Below are 14,644 nucleotides of genomic sequence, written 5' to 3' on the forward strand. Positions count from 1 at the left end.
AGAGAGAGAGAGAGAGAGAGACAGAGAGAGACAGAGAGAGAGAGAGAGAGAGACAGAGAGAGAGAGACAGAGAGACAGAGAGACAGAGAGACAGAGAGAGAGAGACAGAGAGACAGAGAGACAGACAGAAACAGAGATAAAAGAGAGATATGGAGAGTGAGAGAGAAAGAAATAGAGAGAGAGAGACCCTAGTCAAAAAACAATCTAATCTGATGTCTCCCAGTCCCTAAAAGTATTCTCTTAAAATACAATTCTATAAGTTAAAGATCCCTAAGCAGAAATTGTAGGGATCAATCAGTCAACGAACAAGCCCTTATTAAATATCTGCTGCATTTCAGACACTATTCTAGGTTCTGAGCGTACAAAGATAATGAGATAGTGCTTACCCTCATGGGACTTATATTCTATCCAGTATACACAAGAAGGATTATCCCACTTTGAATACTTAGGGAGGTGGATGTGATGGCCCCTGCAACACCTTCTAACTCTAGATCCAAGACCCTATGATCTTCTAACTGACTGTAAGATTTTCATGATGTCATGAAGTCATGGTCCTCTTCCAGAATGAAGGACAAACAGTAACACCTGATGACTCTTCCCTGGCCCTGGAGTGGCCAGAGGTCCTTTTGCTCCACATCTCCATCTCTGTTCTCTGTTGTGTGGTAGAGAAAGAGCCCTAAGCAGTAGCACTGAAAAGAGCTAATGTTTCTCACAACTTCTCCCCCAAACCTCACCTTATTTCATAAAACATTTTCTTTAATGAAAACTTTTCTCTGCCAAGTCTGGACTGCTTGAATAAGCCAAAGGTTGAAGAGAAAAGTGAGCATAAAATCATACTTATCTGTTGGTGTCTAACTGTCAGCTGCAAAGCTTCAGATGACTCTGAAATGGGAGTTTGGCCTCTTCCCCAAGAGTGACATGGAACCTTTGACCAATTTCAAATGGATTTTTCAAAATGATGAATAATGGAATAGGAGTCATTGAGTATGTCCAAGGCTTTGGGAGATTCAGTGGTAAAAACTAAAAAAATCACCTTTTGTAATGTGTCCACAGAAGTGTTTCTAAGCTGTACTGAGTTCTTTAAACATTCTCCACTTTTTTCTCTCTCTAAGAATGCTCAACTGCCCATCAACAAGATTTTCTTGACAATGGAAGCATTACATTACAGTAACATGAGCATTGGGCAGCCAGTTTGCCATTGGCATCCCATTTCTGTGGTTCTTGGGGTCAAGTGAAATTTGATTTTTCTTTCCTTTGAAAAAAAGAACAGCTAATCTTATTACATAGCAGCATAGCAATGAATGAACAGGGGCCCTGTTGCAAAGATGGACTTTCATTTGAAGGTCACTCAAGTCCCACTGCATGGAGCCAGCTAACATTTTGGATTCAGTGACAGTATTCACGTTTACACAAATACCTGGTAGTGAATGAAGCTCAGAGAGCCTGAAAGGCCAAAAAAGATTGACTGTAGGTCTATATCTTTTGGGAAGCTTCAATTAGATAATGAATTATCAAGCACTATGTAGGGCCTGGGGGTATAAAGATGAAATAAAGCATGGTGACACAGTGGATAGACTGCCAGGCCTGGAGTCAGGAAGACTCATATTCCTGAGTTCAAATATGGCCTCAGAACTTACTAACTGTGTGACCCTGGGCAAGTCACTTAACCCTGTTTGCCTCAGTTTCCTCATCTTTAGAATGAACTGGAGGAAAAAAATGGCAAATCATTACAGCATCTTTGCCAAGAAAACTCCAAATGTGGTCATGCATAATCAGACATGACTGAAAGATGATCAAACAAACAAGGGATTTACATTCTTTTTATAATAAAGATTTTATTTATTGTGATATATATGTGGAACATTTGTTAAGATCCTGCTATGTGTCAGACACTGACCTTTGTTGTACAATTACAAGCAAGGAAGGGAGTATCTTACCTTTAGAAGCTTTAATTCTAATTCAGAAGGATGACACAGAAAGGAGAGCTAGAAAGTAGGAGAGGGAGGGCATGCTAATTGGTGAATGGTGAGGATCAAGTGGGAAGGTGTATGGAGTTCTGGACCCTAAGCAAGGTAAGGCAAAAAGCCCATCTAACAGAGTAGGGAGAGTCAAGGGTGGAGTCCAAGCTGCCAATATTTCATTCCAACAAATATGAAGATTTTAACAAATAAAGGGCAGAAAGGGGAGTTTGATATGATGTCAAACACTTTTGTTATTTAGAGCTTCTTTTAAGTGTATATTAAGTTTAACATGATAGTAACAGAAAAGACAACTTGGCAGAGTAAATAGAGAGTGGGCCTTGAAGCTAGGAAGACCCATATGGGGGAGAAATTGGAATGGAGAGATCCTAGAAGGACAGAGACTAATTAGGAGGCAGCTATAAAATAATCAAGTCATGAAGTTTGAAAAAGGCCTGAACTAAGATGTGAGGGTTGAGAAGGGCAGTGACAGTATAGATGATGCGGAGGCAGAGTCAATGAGACATGATGATGATGATGATGATGACGATGATAATGATAGTTATAATGATGATAATGGGGAAGAGGTGGTGGTGATGATGGTGGTGATGATGATGATGATGGTGGTTGTTGATGATGGTAATGATGGTGATGATTGATTGACAATGATGATGATGGTGGTGATGATGAAGATGATGATGATAGTGATGAAATGGTGGTCCTAATGATGGTAGTGGTGGTTGACAATGATGATGGTGATGATGATAATGATGGTGATGATAGCTAACATTTTATAGCACTTTAAGGTTTGCAAACAAATTACAAGTATGATCTCAGTAGATCCTCAGAACAACCCTGGGAGGAAGGTGCTATTATTAATCCCACTTCTCATTCCTCTATTTTCATTTCTCCATGAGGAAACTGAGGCAGACACAAGTTAAGTGTCTTGAACAGGGTCACAGAGCTATTTAGTGCATTAGTAGTAGATTGAATGGAAAGAGCAAAGGAGAGAGAAGAACCAATAATGACTGAGGCTGTAAAGCTGAGTGACTGGGAGGGTGGTGATGCCTTCACAGAAAGAGGGAAGTTGGACTCAAGTATGGATTTAAGGGGCAAGCTGATGAGTTTCATCTCAGACTTGATGAGTTTGATGCCCATGGTACATCCAGGCAGAGATGTTTGACAGTACAGGTCTGGAGTTGGGGAGAAAAGTTTAAGGTTCATTATATAGATTTGGGAGTAAGATATAGGAGGACATGTGGAATGATTTTGGAATCAAAGAATCTATGTTCAAATCTTGTCTCTACAATTTATTGCCTCTATGACCTTGAGTGAGACATGACTTCTCCAGACTTCAGTGTCCTTGTGGGTAAAATGATGTGATTGGCCTCAATGACCTCAAAGATGCCTTCAAACTCTAGAATTCTAAAATATAAGTGAATTGATGGGAACTCATTAGATCATGAGGGGGAAAGGTGGTTAATTAGGCTGAAGACAGAGCCTTGAAGATCACCCAGATTTAGTGAGTAAGAGATGAATGATGAATGAGGAAAACAACCTGAACCAGACTGTTCTGCCAGGTAGGCAGACAGAGAGCAGTGTTATGGAAGCAGGGAGACTGGATCATGAAGCCGTCAAAGTAATATTCTAAAATTCCAGATATGACTGTGTTACTCCTCTGCTCAAGAGGCTCCAAGAGCTCCCTCTTACCTCAAGAATAAACTATAAATTCCTCTATTTGGCAGTTGAATTCCTCATAATCTATTCTAAAGTAGCTTTCTGGACACATTTCTCATTCTTCTCTTCCCTATGGTTTCATGGAGCTGACTTACTGTATTACTTACACACATCTGTCATCTCCTTACCTGTGCAATACTTCCCTCTGTCTAGAATAAATTCCTTCCTCACTTCCAACTTTTAGATTCCCTACCTTCCTTCAAAGTTCAACCCAAGTACTATCTTCAACGTCAAAGTTTCCTGGATTTTCTCAGTTCTTTGTCTCCTGCTGAAATTACCATCTTTCAACTCAGTATACATTTTGTGTTTACTTCTATGGGGATAAAAATACCACCTACATCCTAGGGTGGTTGGGAAGATCAAATAAGATAGTATTTGCAGAGTGCTTAGCTTATTACATATAGCACATAGTAGGTACGACATAGATGCTAGCTATTAATGTTGTCATCATCATTTATATATGTGCTGTTTCCCTGATAGAATACAAGCTCCTTGAGGTCTGGCATCGACACATTTTTGTCTTTATGTCCCCAGCACCTAACACTTGGTAAGTATACAAGAAATGCTTGTCCATTGATTGACCCAGGAAGAGCACATACACAACAGAATCAAAAGCCTGAAATCAAGGAGGATGAGAATCCAGAAAAGGTCATTGGATGTAAGAATTCATTGGTAACCTTGGGGAGACCAGTTTCAGTAGAGTGGCCAACCTACTATGGCTCCTTCATACTCTGAGACCCAGTCATGGCGTGGAAGTAAAAGTTTCTAAAAATATCATTAAAATAATCACTTAAATATCTAATAAATGTACTCAATGGATAAGAGTCAATGGTACAATGGTAAGAAAACTGGTTTTAGAATCAGAATTTATTATTTAATTGTTTTTCAGTTGTGTCTAATCTTTCATGACCCCACTTAGGGTTTCCTTGGCAAAGATACTAGAGTGATTTGCCATTTCCTTCTCCAGCTCATTTGACAGATAAGGAGATTGAGGCAAATAAAGTAAAGTGACTTATCCAGAGTCACACAGCTACTAAGTGTCTGAGATCAGATTTGAACTCAGGAAGATGAATCTTTCTGACTCCAGGCATTATGATTCCACCTAGAATCGAAATACTTTTTTTCAAATCTTGGCTCTTCTACTTAACTACCTGTATGAATTGCTTGAGTTTTCTGATGTCTCTAGGCCTCAGTTTCTCTTCTACAAAATGGGGATATTGGGCTAGAGGCCCATAAGATCCCTTTCAGCTCTCAATCTGTCATTCTATGAAGTTAAGATAGCTTCTTATGCCTAACCAAGGACAAAGAGATCATGGGGGGAGTGGTTAGTAGGAGAAGCAGTTGTTCGTAGTTACAACGCTCATGGTGATGATCTATCTATTTGCTCCCAAACTTCCTGGTATAGAGAACCAGTCATCTATGTCAGTGAATTCCAATTAAATTACAAATATTTTGACATATTGAAATATGGTTTAGTGAAACTTCCTTTTATTGTAGTTTTCCACCATTTTAAGTGTAAATTCTTAGTTTCTTCTATATATTTGGGATAGGGGATATTTTATTTTTGAGGCACTTAGATGGTTCAGTGGAAAGAGCCCTGGAGCATGGAGCATCTTCTTGAGTTCAAATCTGGTCTCAGACACTTACTAGCTGTGTGACCTTGGGCAAGTCACTTAACCTCCGTTTGTCTTAATCCTTTGATGAGGAAATGGCAAATCACTACAGTATCTTTGCCAAGAAAACCTCATGGACAGTATGGTTCATGGGCTCATGAGAGTTGGACATTACTGAACAATGAACAAAAATATTTTATTTAAGAGAGAAAACTTTTCCTGCATGGAATTGGTCTTCAGACCTTTTTCTTCCTTTTAGAAGAACTCTTCTTTTCCCCTTTTATCTGAGAATCATTTCATTCCCATTTAGCTGCAGCCCAATAATTTTATTTTTTCATTTCCTCCCATTGTATTCTCCCTGGTCTTCATCCCATCTGTTGTTAGGCCCAGATAATATGCAGTAATGTTTCAGATTTATGGTGAAGGAAAATATGAATCAGGTGGTTTGAAGGCAAAAAAATAAAAGACTTGTAACTGTTGAGATTTTAGCAAAATCAAATGTGATCCTAGGAAGCATAATGAGCTCTCTTCATGGTAGAAAACAAGGGAGATAAGAAGGAACATCTTTTTTTTTTTTTTACTTGAAATTTCTTGCTGAGTAGGGTCACGCTGTGACAAATAATGAAGCCTGTGGGAATACCCTAAAGCCACAGTCTGTGGGATATACCCAAATGGAAACTTATTTTTTGGTTTGTAAGCTAGTTGTATTTCCCATGAAGATAAAAGGCAGAATTTCAAAGGCAAAGCTCTCATTTTCTCTGAGGAAATGGTGTTGGCTCATTCTATTGTTAAAAAAACACAAAAAACTTTTTTTCTTTTTATGGAACCAATAGCATTTTGTTGTCAATACCACAACTTAATTTTTATAAGTATAAGGTACTCACAGTCTTGTGATAACTATACATTTCAGTAAATGAATGAGAACTCCCTGAAATTAATTAGAATGATGTAGGGAACCAAGAGCTTTCAGTTCAAGAGAAGCCAGGTCATGTCATGGTGGCTCATGAATCCATGTCATCAGGCTGAATGGATGTGGAAGTTTGCCTTTAAAAGATCATTAACTTGGGGCGGGTAGGTGGCACAGTGAATAGGGCACCAGCCCTTCAGTCGGAAGGACCTGAATTCAAATTTGGCCTCAAACACTTAACGCTAGCCGTGTGACCTTGGGCAAGTCACTTAACCCCAATTACCCTGCCTTCCTCCCTCCAAAAAGCAAAAATAAAAATGAAACAAAAAAAGATCATTGACTTGGGACTGTGAGGATCATCTAGCTCAACCTTTATATTTGACATATGAGGAAACTGAGGCTCAGAGAGGAAGAATTCCCCCAAGATTACATTGATTCTAGATAACAGATATAGCATCTACATCCAGACTTCTGATCCCAAACCTAGTCCTCTCTAGCACTCTGCTTCCCATTTTAAAACTTGTCTCCCTTTATGCCAACTTTAGAAAAATGAAGAAAATCACAGAAACCACATAAGACTGAGGACCATTTTGTGCTTTCATTCATTTCATGGATCACATGGTCAGAAAAAGTCTTTACCTTTTTGGCTGACTTTCTGGTACATTCACATTTTAGTGTGAATTGATTGTTTAATTTACCTTCCTGTCTGTGGGAGAGATCAGATCAGATCAGTACGGGGATTCATTTTAGGGGATTTGAGAAGGGAGAGTAGAGTGGGAGTAGAGGAGGGAAATTTTCAAACACAGGGACACTGATGAGGAAGACTGTCTTGGGGAGGGCAGTGCCAGGCCCTAGGAGAGCACAAAATTCCTGAGCAATGAAATTAGAGGAAGAAAGGGTACCTAATTTCTATGGGTAACAAGAAGGGCACCAAATAGGAAAGGGGGTAAAGCACTAAAAGGCTTTCCCTACACCTTTGGCTGATGGTGATAATGGTCCCCAGTTCTGAAAGCAGAAACTGGGTCTAATAAAGTCGAGTGGTTTGCTTGTCAGTTACTGAGCCAGAATGGTAACTCTTGGAACGAGGAAGTATATTCCTGGGCTCCTGGTCATTGTTGTCCTTGTTGTCGGTCAGTCGTGTCCAACTCTTAGTGACTCCCTTTGTGGTTTTCTTGGCAAAGATACAAGAATGGTTTGCAAATTCCTTCTCTAGTGAATTGATGCAAACAGAGTTAAATGACTCGCCCAGGGTCTGAGGCTGGATTTGGATTCATGGAGATGAGTCTTCTGGACTCCAGGCCAGTGCTCTCTCCACTGAGTCAGCCAGCTACCTCCTATTCATTAGGCAATGCTAAATGCAGAAAAATTCAAGTTAACACTCTATGAGCTTATAGCTTCTCGTCTTACTACATAAAACCCAAAGCAAAAACTTATACTTTAAAAATGACTAACATGAAAAGAACTAGTGGATTCCAAGGATTTCAGGGGTAAAAGCCACTTCCTTCTCTAGGACAGAGAAAAGAGAAAAACAAACATCATTTCCAAAGAAATTTCTTGTATGACTGTGAAACTCCTACAAAAAGTGGGAGAGAGACCCAACATTCTACTTCCTCTTGCCGGCAGCCAACGAGAGAAGGTGTCTTGCTGAATGGCTCCATTGAGCAAAATCTGTAGGACACGGGGGGCAGTGGAAATCAAAGGATCTGTGGTCACATCTTACTAGCTGTGTGACTTTAACCAAATCCCTTTACCATCTGGGCCTCAGTCTCCCCAAGTGTAAAGCAATAGTGTTGGACTCAGTGACCTGGATTGAATATGGAGGGTAATGAAGCCTTTTCCATTGCTATGGTATGATAAGTTTGCTGCTTTAGAGGTTGGGAGGCAGATCTAGGTGCCTCCTTCTACTTCTTTTCAATCCCCAATTTTCTATGTATGTGATTTGGTAACTCTGGAAGAGAGGACAGCTGAGCAAGGTGGGTGGAGGTGGGGTATGCCAGCACTTTAGAAGGCTGATGATGAGGTCGATTCCCCAAATCTACCTTCCAAATATATACTCTTTGCCAACCATATACCTGTCTTCTCTAGAGCACTTGACCCTGACTTAATTCCACCTGGTATTGTACAAGATGAGAAAGATAATTAATAGGAATCATTAGCCATAAGAAGTCATATTGAAATATCAGTGATGCAGGTAGGCATCTGTAAAGATTTGGGCTTAGTTATTAAAAATACCCAACATTAGCTGCATTCTCATTTTGATCAAACATTCTCTTTTCTCTTTTTCCCTGTCTTAATTTTGATTTGTTTATATCACATCATATGCCTCCTTGTCTATGTGAAAGAAATCATTTTCACAAAGGGCTCCTGTTCACTCTTTAGAAAAGAAGAAAAATGGTGAGTACAGTTTAATCTTTTGCATGTCCTAGATATGCTCAACTGAACACTAATTTGAGGTACTTTGGAAAGATGTCCATGGATTTCTTATCTCATTTGGCTCACCCGGTCATCTGAGCTGCATCCACATTCTGAAAGAGTGAGTCTGCCCAGAAGGCTGTTCTGAGGATGGCTGGATTGGTTATGTCTTATGCAGCTGAATAATTTTCTTCCTAGATAACTTCCACCGGCTCAGTTGTCCCAGAAATTGCTTTATGGACAGCCAGAAGCGAAAATCTAAGGAGAGTAACTAGTTGTCACTCCCCAAGAAGGGAATGGCTTGGTTCAGTGAGAGGTTTGTTCTGCTTAGTATAAAAGGAAGTGTGACAACAGGGTGCAGGTGGTTGGGTCCACAGCCTGGTCAGTGATCCAGCCGCCATTTCTGTTAGATATAACATGTTCCTATAAGCAAAATTGAGAAGGATTCTTTTGGTGCTTCTCTTCCTCCCAGGGACCTGGTGCCATCATGGCCTTGAAGGTGTCCCCTTGGGGTACCACCACCCAAACTTTATTATCCTGTTCCAAGTCCAGAAGGACCTAGTTAGGTAACCATAAGGAAAAACACCTCTGCTACTTAATGGAAGACAGCCAGGGGTAACACAGGGTTCCTGGAGTCAATAATAAACTTCTAAAGGATTTTCCTTGACAATTCAACCCTCTTTCTTAGGGGAGATGAACATTAAGATGACACTAGGAGGTTAAAGGTTAATTCAATCAATGAATCTCTGCCAACTCATTTTGTTATTGTTTTTCAGTCATTTTCAGTTGCATCTTCATTTGATGTTTTCCTGGCAAAAGTTTATGGCCTCATTTAGGATTTTCTTGGTAGAGATTCTGAAGTGGTTTACCATTTCCTTCTCTAGCTCATTTTTACAGATGAGGAAACTGAGGCAAACAGGGTGAAGTGACTCACCCAGGGTCACACAGCTAGTAAGTGTCTGAAGCCAGATTTGAACTCAAGAAGATGAATCTTCCTGACTCCATGGCTGACACTATCCACTGCACCACCTAACTGCCCTTGCCAACATATACTGTACCAGGTAAAAGTTTCTTCTTTAGGCAATAATTCTAACTGAGAATTTCAGAAGAAAGCAGGATGCTTGTATGAGTAGGGCTTTTCAAGGGCCTCCTCAAAGCTTGCCCTATAAACACCTCTTCTTCTTGGCTTACTCCTATAGAACTTTTTTTATTCCTAGCACTTGAGCAGCATGAGAAAAGATGTGCTAGGCACTTCAAAGGTCTCTGTTCAGGGAGGCCATCTCTTTCTTGGAGCCCATGCAAAACCGAGCTGAAGGAAATAATGAAGAATGATGCCAGAGAAAGGCATTTCTTTATTTTTCACCCAAGATGGTCCCAGTGATAAGAGAAGAATTAGCTCAGATTGGGTTGGATCCTTTTGGCAATAACCAAAGGTTAGAACATTTGTAGCGAATGTTGTTCCTTAGCAACACTGGCCTGAGGTTACCAAAGAAAACTCAGCTTCATGGCTGCTCTGTGGGGAGAGGAAGATGCCGGGCATGACATGGAACTCTGTACTTGTGGTGTTTATCACCCTCTCAGCATAGCCACTGCCCAAGTAATCAAGAATTGGTGGAGGGCCCATTTACTACAGATGTTCTGGGGATCCCAAGAATGCTGCGACTTTAAGGAGCTTACATTTTGACTCACTAAAGAGACAAAAGGCACATGAAATCTTACGTGTGTATCAAATGCTAAATTCTAGGGTACAGGAAACAATTGCAGGGGGAGTTCAGAGCAGGGAGAGATTGTGAGAGTCATTCCTAGTTCCTTTTTTTCCACCCACCCCACCCTCATGAATTCAAGTACAAGTTCATCCAGATGGTGATTTCCAAGGCGTATGGGGGTCATCGCTAGTTGTCTTGACCCATGTTTTACCGCTGGACTCTGATGACTCTGGAAGAGAGAGTGAGGCTGAAGACTGAACATCTCTGCCTCACTTAAATCTAATTCACTTGCAAGTCAAGACCTCACCCTGCTGACATCATTGGTCCTCTCTGAGAACGAAGGACAAGCAAAAACAATGACACACTGTACATCATTCAGGTAGAGAGCAGTGTGTCCATACATGGAATCCATCTTCCCACAATGCTTGGGGCCCAGGGCCTCATTTGTCAGAGGGAGATATCGATGGACTCTACACCACCCAAAAGTACATGTGAAAGTCCTGTAGCATGGCAACGTCACCCCACATAGACTAAGTGGGTAGGCAGGCCTCTTGCATACCCAATGTAAAAGCTTGTAGGACCCTCACAAAGAGGCTATAACACCATAAGAAAGATCTGGAGAAAAGTCACTCAAGCTAATGTCATGCTTCCTATATATGTTTTCAGTTACAGTAACTCCCTATTGTGGTGTTTTATGGAATAACCATTTTAAGAAAAATTGTTTTCCCTACACTACTCCCTAAAAATTAAAACAAATTATAGTTTAAAAATCCTTCACTATATATTACTGACTCGAACCAAGTACCCTGAAGCAAGGCAATGTGACTTATTAGAAAAGGAAGAACTCATATAGAATGGTTTTCAGAAACAGAATAATAAGAAAGTAAATGAGATATTCATTTGGCATTTTTCATACCAGAAATAGAATCAGACATGCTAGCTGAATTAATATTATCAGCACCAGGCTGTGCAATAAAAGTGGCATAATTAATTAGCAAAAATCTTAATAGGCCTTTTCCCAATTTCTACCTTCTTTTTTTATCTGTGGGTACCTAAGCTGGCACCATATGTATAATAAGGCAAATCCAAACACCAGGTAGTGGGTCTGATGCTGTTATGCTGGTACAAAATATTACAACAGGAAAAACAAGACTAATAATATATTTAACTGAATTATCTACAAGGGGCATTTTTGCCCTCATTTATATCATTGCTAAAACTACTAGGAAACCTTTCTGCATTTGAGAACTAATTTCTAATGATAGAAGCTTCTTGAGACCAAGGATTATTTCATTTATGTCTTTGAATCCCCAATCCCTAACACATAGTAAGTGCTTAATAATTGCTTGGTTGAAAACGTACTATCCAATAAATGACTGACTTACAAAGGGTCGGGCTGTTCCTTGGACTACCTTCCTGGGCTAAATTCACTTAATGCATTTCCTACAGAAGCAGAAACAGCCAGGCTTCAGGATTTCAGTTGGGGTTTGGGTTTTGTGGAGGGATATGATGGGCAGATTGGGGTCATCCAGTCATTTTAAAGACAGGAAATAAAATAGTTCACATTTATGCAGTGTTTTGGAGTTTACAAAGCACTTTTGTCAAAACAACCCTATAAAGGAGATAGTATAAGGTTTATTGTCTCCATTTTACAGATTTGGAAACTGAGACTCAGAGACAGACAGTGAGTTCCCCAGGGTCAGAAAGTTAATAAGTCCTGAAGTTTCTTACTCTCATTTTCTAATTCCAAGGGTGGTGTTCTTTCTACCATACAGACTTTCCAGACAGAGCACATAATGAGCTATTTTAAGATGAGACTCCTTCTATGAAGTTCAGCTTCAGATACTTCTTGGAAAAAACCCTTCCAGAACTGCAATCCCTTCAAATGAGATTGAATTTGTAACTTAGTGATTCAATTGTCACCATATTAATAGTTATCATAATGCAGCAATCCCTTTTTTGCATTACTATATTCCTTTCCCTTCCTCAAAAGGTGAGAATAATGATGGTCTGTGGTGAATAGATAGAAAATGCAATATTGTAATTATTCACATTAATTTATATAGCAAATACTAGCCATTGGATGGAGGTGGAAATCACATTTTATTCTACGGTAAAATAAGAGGAAAATAATTTTTTTATTAATTAAATTCATTGAATTTTTAAAAATTAAATATCTGTTATACAGCAGGCACTATGTTAGGAACTGGAGGTACCATCACAATAAGGACTCAGTCCCTGCCCTTAAGGAGCTCACATTCTACTGGAGAGCTACAGAGTTTATACACATAAGTCAAGACTATATTATATACATGTATATGTATAAATATGTACACAATACATATATATTTAGACCCATACACACATATTATAAAAACATGCATACACATATACTTATATATGAATGAATATATGTATATTTATACATTTGCATATACACACATATCTACCTATACATACACATGCATCTATGCATCTACATATCTACACATACCTATACATATAAACAAACATAAACATACATATATACATATATGTGTATACATATCTGTATCTATCTCTCTATATGGATAGATATAGATATAGAAATATACATAGATATAGATATAGATACAGATACAGATATAGATATAGATACAGAGATATAGGTAGATATAGATACAAATATAGATGTATAGATAGATACAGATAGAGATAGATAGAGATACAAATATAGATACAGATAGAGAGATACAGATAGAGATATAGATAGATATAAATACCGACATAGAAATATAGATAGATATAGATACATATATAGATAGAGATACAGATATAGATACAGATACAGATATAGATAGATACCGATATAGATACAAGTATAGATATAGATACAGATATAGATATAGATAGATAGAGATACAAATATAGATACAGATGAAGATATAGATACAGATAGAGAGATACAGATAGAGATATAGATAGATATAGATACCGATATAGCAATATAGATAGATATAGATACATATATAGATATAGATACATATATAGATATAGATACAGATATAGATATAGATAGAGATACAGATACAGATATAGGCATAGATACATTTGATATAGATAGATATGTCAAAGGGACACTTGTAAGCTGCCTCATGACCTCTGCAGGGCTGAGGTGAGGAGGGAGAACATTCTAGGTAAAGGAAGAGTCTGAATCTGGGACATCATATATGAAGAACAGCAGAATGTAAGGTTGGTGAGAGGAGGAATAATGTGAAATCAAGAAGGAAAGATCGATTTGAGTCAGACTTTGGAGGGTTTAAACATCAGCTGGAGGAGTGTGCTTCGCTTCTAGGAAGATGTAGAGAGTCACTGAAGGTAAGATGGTCAGGCTTGCACTTTAGGAATATAAATCTAGCAGTTCTGTGGAAGGTGGATGAGAGAGGCTGGAGGCAGGGTGAGGATTAGGAGGCTGCTGCCATCACTGTGTGAGCACGTTGGACCAATAGGGAAGCCATTGCAGCAGCAGAAGAGAGAGGTGGTCAGGTACTGAACCATAGAGATGGAATTGACAAGACTTGGCAACTGATCAAATATTAGGCATGAGATGGTGAACCTGACTGTCTGGGAGTGAATGTGAATGAGTCTAGTATGGGACATGTTGAGTTCAAGAAGCCAGTGGGACATCCAGAGGACATGGCTAGGGGCAACCAGAGAGATGAAGGACAGACACGTTGATTCAGAGTCATCTTCAGAGATGACAGCTGAATCCATGGGAGCTGTATGAACTTGAATGTCATCAAATTTCTTTGGGCCTCAGTTTCCTCTTCTGTAAAATGAAAGAAACAGATTAATCTCAAGATTCTTTCTAGCTCCAAATATCATTCCAATATATAATTTAGAGCAAGATAGGCACATCATTAATTGTAGAATTATTTACAATGCAGGGAAGGATCATAGAGTCACAGGGTTGGAAGGGATGTCAGTAGCCATGTTGTTGAACCTAATATGGTGTATTCAAGTCTCAGCTTGAGCACTTCCAATGAGGGGCCCTCTCCCCTTTGATCTGGGGGGGAGGGGAAGAGAAAAAGCATTTATATAGCACCTACTATATGCCAGACACTGTGCTAAGTGCTTTACAAATATTATCATTTGATTCTCATGAGAACCTTGATATATATATATATAGCAAATTATTACTGTTGTTACTCCCATCTTATAGTGGAGGATACTGAGAGAAAGGAGGTTAAATGACTTGTCCAAGGTCACACAGTCAGTAAGCATCTGTGGTTGGATTTGAACTCAGGGCTTCTTGACTCCAGGCCCAGCCCT

The 14,644-nt window shown here is 39.2% G+C and overlaps 1 long non-coding RNA gene across 1 annotated transcript in view; it reads left to right on the top strand.

Moving 5' to 3' along the window:
- LOC138158444 (uncharacterized) overlaps positions 1-14,644 on the top strand; it is a 170,836-nt gene that overhangs the window by 84,809 nt on the left and 71,383 nt on the right. The window contains exon 4 of the long non-coding RNA XR_011167648.1: positions 4,176-4,242. This is a non-coding gene — a long non-coding RNA (uncharacterized lncRNA). The remainder of the gene's footprint in view (positions 1-4,175; positions 4,243-14,644) is intronic.

This window comes from Petaurus breviceps, unplaced genomic scaffold, assembly GCF_028583685.1.
Source record: "Petaurus breviceps papuanus isolate PSGF00001 unplaced genomic scaffold, PetGlider_PUasm1.0 174, whole genome shotgun sequence".
Lineage (NCBI taxonomy): Eukaryota > Metazoa > Chordata > Mammalia > Diprotodontia > Petauridae > Petaurus > Petaurus breviceps.